Genomic DNA, 13662 nt, shown 5'->3' with positions numbered 1-13662 from the left:
ATCATATTTTTACGGAATACATATACAATCTCGTTGATACAAAAACATACATTCACTGATATTCGGTCTTAGGGTTTTGAGACCACGACACTTTTATAAACAGAAAATATAGGATTTTCTGGGGAAACATACAGTTAAACAATACCTTCTACTTACAACAGAAAAATTACAGAATTTTTCCGGATTACATTTTTATACACATTCCAAATACAGAAAACACACATGCATTAGTACTTGATTTCGACACAACACTTTTAAACCATTTTTCAGAAAATATCGGATTTTCTGGCGTTTTACGAACCATACAAAATTTTTCATTCAAACATGCTTATGAACTCACCAACATTATATATGTTGACATTTTCAAAATAACTTGTATTCTCAGGTAATAGTTAAGCGGAAAGGTCTACAAGAACATGTGGAATTTGTCATATTTTGTTATCATCATACATTGAATATTTTGGCATGTAATTCATGATACTATACTTGATGTAAACAATTTTGGTTGTATTTTGATATGTATGATGATGGTGTTGTCTTATTTCAATTATATACATTGTGATGATATTACAAGATGAAGTCACGCACAAGCCCCCGGATGTTTTCCGCCGTCTGGTTCGGGGGTGTGACATTATCCCTTTTTCTAAATATTCAAAAGTAATTTATAGGAAAAAAATTATCAGAGTACAATCCCAAAATCATCATAATGCGGAAACATAGGTGGATGCGCTGCGATTAAGCCGAGCCCTTCTCTTTCGAACCAGAAGTACCTGAAACCATAACCATAAAAACCGTAAGCACAAAGCTTAGTGAGTTCCCCAAAATACCACATACTATACATACCATTGGGCCTAGCCCTCACATTGGGCCCAGTCCGCCCATTGGGCCCAACCCACCATAATGGGCCTACCCCTGCCAAATCAATGGGCCCATCCCAATCATACAAATGCAAAAGTCACAAAGACAGTTATCACCTATCTAACATACATTAGGCCTAGCCCTTCCTGATTCACGGGCCTAGCACAACATACAAATGGGCCTAGCCCGTCATACAATGGGCCTAGCCCAACATACCATGCAAGAGTCACAAAGACATCTAACATATTAGAACCTAGTGGGCCGACATTGGTGCCTTCGACCAACGAGAACTGTGAGGAGACTCACCTCTAGCTGCTGAAACACTCGAATAAATCTCTGACTGCTGGTTCAGAAAATCCCCGGGGTATCAACATCAAATGACATCCAATTATTAGTTGGGTACCGACCCATAACCAAGATTCTAAGCTACTTAGCCCAAAACCAGATTAAAAGACCATTCTACCCTTTATCTCACTTGGCCCAAAGCCAAGGCCCGACTCAAATACTTCTAAGGCCCAAATCCTACATGATATTCCAAAGACCAAATATAGCCCAATATTCCCAACTGGGCCCAAAACCCATCATGGGCCTAGATCCAAAGGAGCCTAAAATACAAACCAGAAATCCAAAATAGAAGTCTAATGGCCCAACAAGGCCCAAACTAATAAAACCCAACCAATGGCCCAAACCAAGAACACCAAGCCCAAACTTCCATCTGCTAAGTACGCGGGCCATACTCAGCTCGTACGCTAAGCGTACTCCATTCGGGGTCAGTACGCGCAGCGTACCAGCTGGGTACGCCCAGCCTACTCCACAGACCACCTTTTCACTCCAATAAGCACTTAATCGGCTAAGACAAAGTGCCAAACTCGCAGATATGGTTCTCTAAGGCTACTTATCACGTAAAGTTGGCAACTTTACACTCATGCATGGCTTAAAGGGACTCAAAAGCTCAAAAAGAGCTTAATAAAGGTCTTAATGCTTGCATGGACCAATATTTTCCATAAAGTTGACATTTTTATGAACATGTAGACTAAATGGAGCCAAGATCTAGAATCTATAGCTTCTGGAGTAGAACAAAAGCTCACATTTAACTCAAAAGTTCAAAAACTGGACAGAGTACACCATAAACTAGATCTAACACCAAATACCATCAAAATGAGAGCTTTTTACCTCAAAATCCTTCCAAATGAGAAGAAGATTCTGGATCTACAAGCTCAAGCTATCCCTTAAAGTGCTCTTCCTTTTCTTCTTCTCCACAATCCACCAAAAAACACTCTTTCAAGCTCAAAACTCACTAAATCACTCTAGGGTTTTAATTTCAGGGTAATGGGAGATGGAGGCTGGTCTAAAATGCCCAAAAGATGATATAATGAAGCTTAAGTAGGGTGCAAACCCTAAAAATTAGGGTTTTCATCTGGATGGAGTGCGCCCTGCGTACTCTCAATATGCCCAGCGTACTCCATGAAGGTCCGCAATCCTTTTAGCCTAGTACGCCCTGCGTACAAGGCTTAGCCTTTTAAACCACCAACTTTCGGAGGCCATAACTTCTTCGTTCCGAGTCCGATTTCAATGATCCTTATATCCCTAGAAAGGTAACAAGAAGCTCTACACTTATATCAACTCATCATTGCCTTAAAACTTCCCGAACTAAAATCCAAAATTCACAAAAAGCCTGAACTGACACTTTACCGATATACCCCTTTGCTCCAAAACACAAACCGAATTCCCGTATCATCCATATTACATTACCTGCACCCAAATAGGTCTAAATCCCTCTTTTCCAAAGGCCATAAGCCTTATGATAACTGATCTTCGGGTCACAATCTCAATTTAGGACACGATTCGGAATAGGGCGTTACAACTCTCCCCCCTTAAATTAGATTTCGTCCTCGAAATCACTCCTTACCACCCTCCAGGGAACCAATGTTCCGAACAAAACCTTCTAGTGCTGAACAATCACTGCTCCTTTAACTGTCGAACCAAAACGTTACTGCTATAATTCTGAAGCCCCATAACTTGTCTGACCTACACATAAGTAGAACCATTCCGAAGCACAACTGCAAGGGCCTTTTCTACCACCCGAAGTGAAAACATCCTTTTTGACCCTGAACTTGCCAACTGATATCCTGGGCATACAAATTCCCTAATCCATAACTTGCTGAAATAAAGATCTTGAATATACAGTGCAGGCACATAAATCAAAATTCCAATCGGTTGGTTGTTAGCCGAAACAATTGAAATCAGAATTGAAGATCTCGTAAATATGAACCCGTTGATATAAGTACATTTGAGAATGGAGTTCGTGTCAAGAAGTTAAAATTTCCGCATAGACTTTAACAGTCTAAGCCAGTTTAAATATGAATTTTTGTTAGAGCAATAATTAGATGTTGAAGACTTAATGAAAGTTGCAGATCTCGTCGATAGCTTTCTGGGGATATAAAGATTGTCAAAAACGGAGCTTGTATGAAGAAGTTATACCTCTTTGAAAATATAGAAAAAAATCACGCGAGCGAAGTGCACGATGCTCACGATGACGTGGCAGCACCAGAGTGTGCCGCATGGCATGGTCAGCGACCGGCCCTATCTCCACGACACGGTGACGTAGATCAAGGAAAACGTGACACGTGACACCATGATATGGGGACACGTGGCATCTTCTAGAAGGGAGGATGTAGATGAATACTGAAGCGACACGTGGCAGACTACCAATGGTGCGACATCATATGAAGGGTGCGGCGCGCCTACTGTTCATGTGCAACGCGTACCCCCTAAAGCCTATACATTCGCTGGTTTTTGGCTCATTTCTACACACCAATCCTCCAAGAAACTCTCTGAGCCATTTCTTTTCTTCAATCCGATTTTCTTAAGGTTCCTAGGGGTATTTAGTAAGGTTTTGAGGGGTCCAGGTGTCCGACAAATAGAAGATTCGGGTTTCAGAGTCCTGTTCGTGCATTTTCCCGGTTTTCGCTAAAACCTCTATAAGTTAAGCTACACTCTCTTGCTTTCAGTGTAACTTATATTTATAGTCATAAGTCGTTATTATGAAGCTAAAAATAAGATTTATCAGTGATTCCAAGTCATAATACCGATTGATCTACTTACGGGAGAGGTGTCTAGAATGGTCGCGTTGGCTTGGTTGTTGGATTTCAGAAAGGCTATACGCCGAAATGATCTTGCCTCCCAACTGTCTTCCCTGGCTAATCCTTATTTGATAGAACTCTTAGTATTCATGGGATTAGTGAGGAATCTAGACTACCATTAATCATCAATTAGACTAAGACTTAATAATGATCATATTAGGTCACGTCAGAAGAAAAGATAAAACACCAAGGCGAAGTTTTGTCCAAATTATGAGGCATCCACTTTTATCAAGTGAGTGTATAGTTACTTTTATCTTATATATAGATATGAAGTATTTAGATAATTAAATGCTAGGTACGCCTATTATCTGCAATATGCGTTGGATGAACTTATATGATTTGATTTCACTCGATTTTCTTATATAAGTATTTTCGTATACAAATATATATATATATATATATATATATATATATATATATATATATATATAGGGTAGTGTGGGAGATGAGAGATGATAAATGATTAGGAGATGTCATGACCCTTACTTGCAATATCGTCTTTACCGGAGTATAGATGAGGACCACAGACTAATCTAATCAGTCCAGTGGAACACCAGCAGAAATGCAACCTGTAGTTGATGAATTACAAGTTCAGGTGATTTAGGAATCGTGTATTCATGCGATGTAAAACAATGTATTCATGCAATGTACTCTACCGACGAATTATGAGTTCAGGCGATGTAAGAACCGTATATACCAAGTTATGACCAGGCGATGAACATTAGGAAAAGTCCTTAGCAATGAAATGCGATGTAGGTGATGATCCTTAGGAGATGTTCTTAGAAATAAATATAGAAGAAATCAAGGATGGGTAATTAGGGTAATTGTTTTGTTTGATGATTAAACATATTAACTATATTAAACTGGGTTGAAAACCCTATGTACTCACCAGGTTTCCCAACCTGAACCACTCAGTTTCTTTGTATCACAGGAAGCAGTACAAAGATAGTGATGTTCGGACCTGATGAGAGATTCGAGGAAATATAGGCTATAGAATAAAATATGATGTAAGGCCTATATTTATGCTTATGTTTCTTATATTAGTTCTGACATCCCAGGCTTCTATAAATGGAAAATATTTCTTCAGAAATACTTTTATGGGAAAAATTCTGAATTTAAAAATGAACTATGTTTTACATAAGCATAAATAAAAAGTTTTAAAATCGCCATGAAAATGGGGATGTCACAGTGGAGCTTAAATTGTTGGGGCTCATGGATTCGCCTTTGTATTCGAGTTCGAGGTTACCGACATCGTTGACTTGATTGTTGACTTTTTGATTTTGTTGACTTTGGTGAAAATTGACAGTCTTCGAGTATGGATGGAAGTTTGACCTTGGATATTTCGATGGGTAGGTTGTAGCACTGGTTTCTAGATTTTTCGAGCTGTGATTGTTCAACTGCGAGAGTGAGGTGATTTTCTCACTATACAATGTAGGATGCTAGTTGTCTTTGTGATACTTGCATGGAAGACCAGGATGTGGCCCCTGGCATATGTATGAAAGACCAGGATCTTGGCATATGTATGAATGACCAGGTCATGTCCCCTGGCGATTGTATGAAAGATCAGGATCTGTCCCCTAACAATTGTATGAAAGAACATGATTTGGCCCCAAGAAATTATATGTAAGAGTAGGATCTGGCCCCTGGCATTTGTAGGATGCTAGTTTTCTTCATGATACTTTCATGGAAGAACAATATTTGGCCTTTGGAACTCGTATGTAAGACCAGGATTTGGCCCTCGACATTGCAAGGAAAGACCATGATTTGGCCCATGGTAGGAAGTGATTGTAAGACTATGATTCGTCCCATAGCGTAAACTATGTTATGTATGGTATGTGGTATTTTGGGAACTCACTAAGCTTTGTGCTTATAATTTATGTTTAAAAATTTTTTAGGTACTTCTGGTTCCAAAGGGAAGGGCCCGGCTTGATCGCACAACATCCCCTGGAGATTTATTCTGCATTGGCTGTTTTGATTTACTTTGATGTTTTGAGAATAATTTTACTTTGATTGTCTTTTGAAACAAATGAATGAATGGTTTGATTTAATTAAAAATGAAAATTTTTACTAGTATTTTTAGGTCGTTACAGTAAAAAATTATTCCAAGCTATGGCCATATGCTGAGGATATAAGAAGATCAAAGCTAAGATTAACTGTAAAATTGTTTGTTGATGTAATGTCTGATGGTATTTACTATTTCAGAAAGATTTACATATGTTTTCATGTAGTCAAAAAGGGATGGAGGGGAGGGTGTAGAAGGATCATTAACTTGGATGGTTGTTTTTTGAAAAGTTTTTGCCAAGATGAATTACTTTGTGTTGTGGGTAGGATGCTAACAATGGAATATTCCCAATTACTTGGGCAGTTGTATGTGTGGAAAACAAGGATAATCCTAAGACATGGTCTTTGGTTTTCTTCAAAGTTCATGATGCTTCTTGTGAATCTGTGGAGAATGGATACTCAGAAAGTTTCAATAGTGTGCTAGGAACAAACATATTATCAGTATGTTAGAGGATATTTGAATTTATGTCATACAAAGGATGCTCAATATGTAAATTAAGGGGCAAGGATGGGAACGTTACTCAGTATGGCCTGGCATCAGAGATAAGTTAAATCAGCTAAAATTCAACAAAGGTATGTAAATGTACTTACTATTGTAATGCATATTGTATATGTTTGACAACTAACAAATTCCATTATATGTTGTAGGTATTGGCAGGTTATATCTTGTGCAGTGATGAAGTTTGAAACAAGAAACATGAATGGATCTTACATAGTTGATGTAGAGAAGAAGGAATGTCGATGTAGGCTGTGGCAATTAAATAGGTATGGTTGTGTGCATTTAGTTCCCACCTTATCATACTTAAACACCAAATATGATGCATCCTATGTAGACTCATTGTTCTTGGCAGCCTTCTACGTGAACTCTTACAAAGATGCCTTAAATGGGATGAATGGAAGCAATATGTGGCCTCCTACATATTATATCCGTCCATTGCCTCTAGTAAAAAGAAGGATGCCAGGAAGGCCAACCATAAAAAGAAGATTAGAGTTTTCTAAAAAAATTGGAAGACACACTATGTCAAAGTCATGTAAGAAGGTTGCTTGTGGTATATGCAAACAAATAGGACACAAAAAGGCCACTTGTACTGAATTGGAAAGGCCACATAAAAGTGGTGGTAGAAAGAGACAAACGGTAAGACACATACAATAGTCAATGAATGTGGGAAGGTGTGGTCAAGGTGGTGTAAACGAAACTAAAGGTGAGCAACATGTGCAAAATGAAAATGTTAATGCAAATGTTGTCCATGTCGTTGCTGAGAATGTGGTACAACCAATTAAGAAGAAAAAAATCAAAAGGAATCTTGAAAATTAAGCTGACAAAAAGATTTGAAGGTGAAGGTAGTAGTCCATTAAAGCCAATGGATTTGGATTAGTTAGTGGGGGAGGGGTGATGCAGGACAATGTGCTTAATGTAGTTGGGTGGGCGTTTTGTTTTTTAAAAAAATAGTTAGTTTGTTGTTTAAGGGCATGGATATTTATGTCATTTCATGTATGTGATCTTTGTGCACAAATACCTTGATCTTCTTATTTGAGTTTACCTTATAATGATTATGGATTTCATGTTTTTCTGGTTTGGAATTATGTATATGTGTGAATGACATTCCAAATTTTGTCTTTGGTTGTTGTCCTTACCCAAATGTATACCCAGTGATTTAGTGGTCCCATATTGAATGGATAGTTCAACAGTATGTTGTTATTCCTAGAAAATGTGGGTCATTGTGGGCCATTTTTTTTGTCCCACTTAACATCACAAAGTAACAAAAATCACATATGTATACTTCTTTGTCCATTTTGGGTTCAAGTCACATGTGGATTAAGGTTGTCCCTTTTTTCCATTTTTGACAAGAATCATGTGGTCCCATTATGCATTGGGATCCTTATCCAATTCCTATTATCTGGGACTCATCACTCATCTAGGCATCCTATTTGACCTTGATCACATTCTTACATATTGTGTATTGATCACATTGTACACAATCAAGTATGAAAACTATAAAATTAAACCAAACTACTTAATTTCATTCATAAACTGATTTCATTTCATGGATTTGTTACAATTCTTAACCTTTTTTTTACATACTAGAAGCATACACAAACACTTAACCTACACATCATCACCATCAAACACAAACAATTAACCTACGCATCATCACCATCATCATTCATCCATCACCAAAAACCAAATCCACCCATTTACTATACCATGTACCAAAGCAAAACCACAAACCTAAGAAATAAAACATTTAACCTACAACTCTTCCCCTATAGGAAGAACTTGTACCCTACAAGCCCCATGCCAACCATTGTGACAACCCTAGAAAACCTTTGACATTTTTCACCTTCATCTTCATCGCCTTGGACTCTGTAGGGACTTTAACATACCCAACTTCGAGAGAGTAGAAGTGATTCTTAAGATCATGGAGCATGCTTGCAACTACGATGTTTCCTACCCTGATGTCATCCATCTCGTGGTTGAGGGCATCCATTTCTGTCATGAGTCTTTCCTTGAGATCCACCATTTCAGCAGCCATTTCTTTGTTGGGTTTTAAGCATTCTAACACTCCTATGGTGTACATGCAACCCTATAAACCTTGGATCTATGTTTTCTCTATTATACATACAAATATTAACTATTCCAAGGTTTCATCCTAACTAGCATATTATGAAGCACCTATACTACAAAGTTCTAGTTAGATGACATACCTTTTGATGTAGCTTGATGTCTTCAAGCTTTAAGAGCTTAGCCCCAATAGTGTGGAAGCCTCAAATGGAATCACAAATCACCAAAACACCTTGGAAGAACTTGAGAGAATATGTATGCACACTAAAATCGGCCCACTCTTATTTTCACACACTTGTGCCAATTTTGTGAGCCAAGGACCCCTTTATATATTATGGAGGATTAGGGTTACATCCATGTAAACCCTAATACCCATGACCTTTCATTTACATAGGATCCATGGGTTAAAAGCTCCATGGACCATCCATGAAAGCTTAGCCCAACCTAAATGAACTTGGCCCATTCCATATATATAAGAGTCCATATTTAATTAGTTCTTTTTGATCATTTAATTAATTCTAAATTAATTCTTGATCAATACTAATTAAATAATATGATTCCATATTAATATATTAGAACTTATAATATATTAATATAAATCATAAATATACTATTCTCAAAAGACTATCCATATAAATTGTGCCGGTGAAGTGCAACCCAAATGGACCATGCCGGGTCGGGTCAAGTACATACCAAATATAGTTATGGACTTAGACATTAATCCAACATTCTTGTCATCCGAGGCTCACATCCACATGAGTTTGAAGTAGCATAATGGCCATGTCCTCTATACGGAATCCATTTTATGGATGCACGTCTAGATGTCGGCGGTCGTTGAACGACCAAATTTGGGCGGGAGATGACGACATTGTTGACGATTAGGGTGTGAGGGGTATGAGGATTTTTGCAGAATTAAGGTAACAAGATTATGATTTTGGTCATTTTAGGACACCAGTGTTTGGTTTTTATAAGGGCTTGGTAATGAACAGTCACAATCTTGCCCCCTAAGCTTCGTAAATAAAACGACGTTGTTTTTGCTAACTGAGTCCACGTTGGCGATGATTTGGCACTGGTAGATGACATGGCATGTGTAACTGGCTACAATTGGTCAGGGTGACTAAATGAACATGTTGCTATGGACTTTAATCCCTTAAAAAGCAAGAAATTAAGTTAAGGGATAGAATCGACCAAAATTGAAAACATTATAGGGCTACAGTGTCATTTTACCATATATATATATATATATACACATGCGAGTCACCATCCACCTAACACACACTTACCCCATGGGTGAAATGACCAAACAACACCAATAACATAAAATATAATTCATATGTTGCCCACCTCGTTGTGATTTTTTTTCTTACAAGGAATTAAATGTTAAATGATTACATGAAGCATCACTTGTGTTCTTACATTCCCCTACAACACAATTTAGTATGGATACATAAGATCCCACTTTATAGAGATGTTTTTTCTTTGTTATTGATCTATATATAATATATATAATGTTGTTGACTTAATATCTTTAAACACACATCATGTGTTAATAATAGGATTTTGGAAAGTACGATGTTCTTTATAACGTGTGCGTTTTTCACTAGGCATTTTTTAGAAAATATATATTTTCTAAAATTTCAAGCATGATATGTGTTTATATAAAAGTGATTTATATATATTATGTGACATCCCCATTTTCACGGCCAGAAAAGACCGATTTTGTTTATGCTTGTTTGAAAATCAGAGTAACATTTTAAATAAAAGTGTTGCAGAATTTGTCCCAAAACAAAATATGATAACGATTTATCAAAAGCATTTCCAAAGAAATGTATTTCATTAAAAGACTCGGGATGTCATGTTCGATACAGATCAAAATCATAAACAGTACAACATAAGCCTTACTACATTATTTCGTATTTACAGGCCTATAATCCCTTATCTCTCATCCAAACATCTATGCTCATGCGCCACTACCTGTAATACAAGAAACTGAGTGGGTCAGGCTTGGGAGCCTGGTGAGCACATAGGGTTTTCAACCCACAATAAATAAGTTTATTAACTTTATCAAACCAAACAAACCCGATTACCCGTTCTCGTTATCCTCACTTTACGTCCCTAAAACATCTAACTCAAGGGACCTAGTCTAAGGACTTTCATCGGGGTGACAACACATGCTTCGGGGATTCCTCAGCAATTCATGTCAAATAAGGCAACCATGTGGGGGATGGAGTACTGCTGGTAAACACACAGTTCAAACAAACACCTACAGGTTGCGAGCCTGCTAGCGTTCCACTGGACTGTCTAGAATAGTCCGTGGTCGTCATCTATACTCCGCTAGATGACTGGATCATCAATAACATCTATAACGAGGCCTCTCATTATTTTATTTTGTCACACAACAACTATTACATCTACCCATGTTTTACCCAACATATTTTGTAGATATAAAATACATATACAGTTTAAATTATTTAAAACATGTATAAAATCGTTCATCCAGCATAGATAGAAAGTATACAGATAATATGCACATACAACACGTAATTTATATAAAATACTTCATATCTATATGTAAGCTGAAAGTAACTATGCACTCACCTGAAATGTGGTGACTCTGCACTCGAACAGCGCTTCGTTATCTCAAAATAAGTTTGCCTCGACAAAACCTAGTATCAATACCACTAGGGTTTAGTCTAACGTTAACCGCGACTAATTAATAGTCTAGATATTATTATTATTATATAAGGGTTAAACAACACTCTATATAACTCATAATAATAGCCCAAATAATTATTTTAAGGACCCAATAACATTACTATAATTATTTAAAAGCTATATTAAAAATTTCATAGGCGTAGCTCACTTACAGCGGATTTTAAAGAAAACCGGGCTTCGCTTGGAGCAGCGTTTCCGAACCGAAAGACCCTTTTTCTCGGGACTCCGGGAGCCTCGGGGCTTCCTTTGGGTGCTAGGGGTTTACCTAGGCTTAGGAGGGGTTTAGGATCCTTAGAGAGAGAAAGAAGTTAGAGAGACAATGAAGAATGGTGTGAAAAATTTGGGCAATCTCGCATTCAATTTATAGGTCGGAGGTCCTCGGTCTACGCAGGGCGTAGGTTCGGATGCGGCGCGTTCGTGTGCTGAGGTGTTGCTTCGCTGGTGGTGCATCGTGGCCATCTCTCGGACCGCAGAAGGCTCGGGTACGCGCAGCGTTCCCTTCGGACGCAGGGCGCTCCTCGGACGCTGGGTGTTCCTTTGTACGCGAGGCGTAGCGAGGCCAGGTGTCCTAATCCGAAGGCTAAACCGTGATCAGCAAGCAACGGATAGGATCTTGCCACGTCATCAATCGAGCAACAGGCTTCGTAAATTCGAGTCTAAACTTTAAAAATTCGTATCTTTCACATACGAGCTCCGTTTTCGATGTTCTTTATATCCACGCTTAGGCGGGAACGTACTATACAACTTTCGTTTAGACTCTGTCGGCTAATTTTGACTTTATTTTAAAAGTTATATTTTTAACAGGCCGGGAGAGGATTGGTCCGTTAAAAATTCATAACTTCTTCATCCGGCCTCCATTTTCGTCTGTCTTTTTATCGTTATGCTACTATTAACGAGATCTTCGATTCTCGTTTAGGTTGTGTCGGCTAAAATCTGCTCGATCTAATATTCGAACTTCGGGCTGTACACTGCTAAGCCGAAACTTCGAAAAATCATAACTTCCTCATACGAAGTCAGATTTGGGCGTTCTTTTTATGGACGCTCTCGGTTTAACATTTTCTACCACTTTCGTTTAGATTGCTAAGGCCAAAACTCGCTCTATCGTAAATTCACTATTTACGCTTCCCGGTATCGTGCCGGTTCCATCACGAAACTTCGACGGGTCATAACTTCTTCGTTATAACTCGGATTTCAGCGTTCTTTATATCCCCGGAATCCTTGTTTCGACCACTACAACTTTATATAAAGATATCGGGCTTATATCACATTTTAATTTTGACGCTTATTTTTATTCTTTATTAATTATACATTTATAATTAAATAATAAGCACACAAATACACATAATTCACATAGTATTCAAATATTTCATCTTTATTACATCAAAAAAGTTACAATAGTTGACCTAGACTATTACATCGTCTAAAAATGTTTAGCCCCGAAACCCAAACGTTACATATTATGTGCTTGAAATTTAGACGAAAGTTATGGGTATATAATAGTTGTATAAAAAAACTTATTTAAAACTTAATGAAGTGGGCTACATAAACAATTAAAAATAAAAGATTATTTGGAAAAAATAATCTAAACGAAAGTCGTAGTAATCTTGATTACGAACCCGTATATATAAAGAACGTCAAAACCTGACTTTGTATAAGGAAGTTATGATTTTTCGACGTTTCACGTTCAACCTGACAACAATGTGCGTAAAGTGAAATGGAGATCGGTTACTTGTTAGCTAAAACAATGTAAACGAAAGTTGATGTCCTCGTAAATACGAATCTGTCGATATAAAGAACGCCAAGAAGGGAGTTTGTATGAAAAAGTTATGAATTTCGCAAAACCTTTTACAGTGTAATTTTCATAGACTTAAAATTAAAAAGAGAATGAGAATTAGCCGACGAAATCTAAATAAAAGTTGTAGTACTCGTCGATACGAAACTAAGGATATAAAGAACGTCGAATACGAAGCTCATAGACTAAATATATGATTTTTCGAAGATTTCGGTTTTTACCTGATAATGATGACGTGGCCTGTCCGAAGCGTGCCACGTGGACTAAGATGGACGCCTCCATCTACCGACTCGGCGATGTAGCACAAACAAATGCACGATACATGACAGTAGCTGAAAGGAGCTAACGTGCCGAGGCGCGACACACCCCCTGATCTGCTATAAATGGAAACAAAAATTGACTCATTTCCTTACAACGTTTTCCACCAAATTCTCTAGAGAACTTCCCCCACTCCGAGCCCAATATTTTTGAGTTTCCGATCACTTTATCAAAGCACTGCAACTTCAAAGAGCCCGACGAAAAGCAATATT

The sequence above is a fragment of the Lactuca virosa genome, chromosome 5 (assembly GCF_052849685.1).
Source record: "Lactuca virosa cultivar CGN04683 chromosome 5, Lactuca_virosa_CGN04683_v6, whole genome shotgun sequence".
Lineage (NCBI taxonomy): Eukaryota > Viridiplantae > Streptophyta > Magnoliopsida > Asterales > Asteraceae > Lactuca > Lactuca virosa.
Note: the sequence above shows the minus strand (reverse complement) of the source record.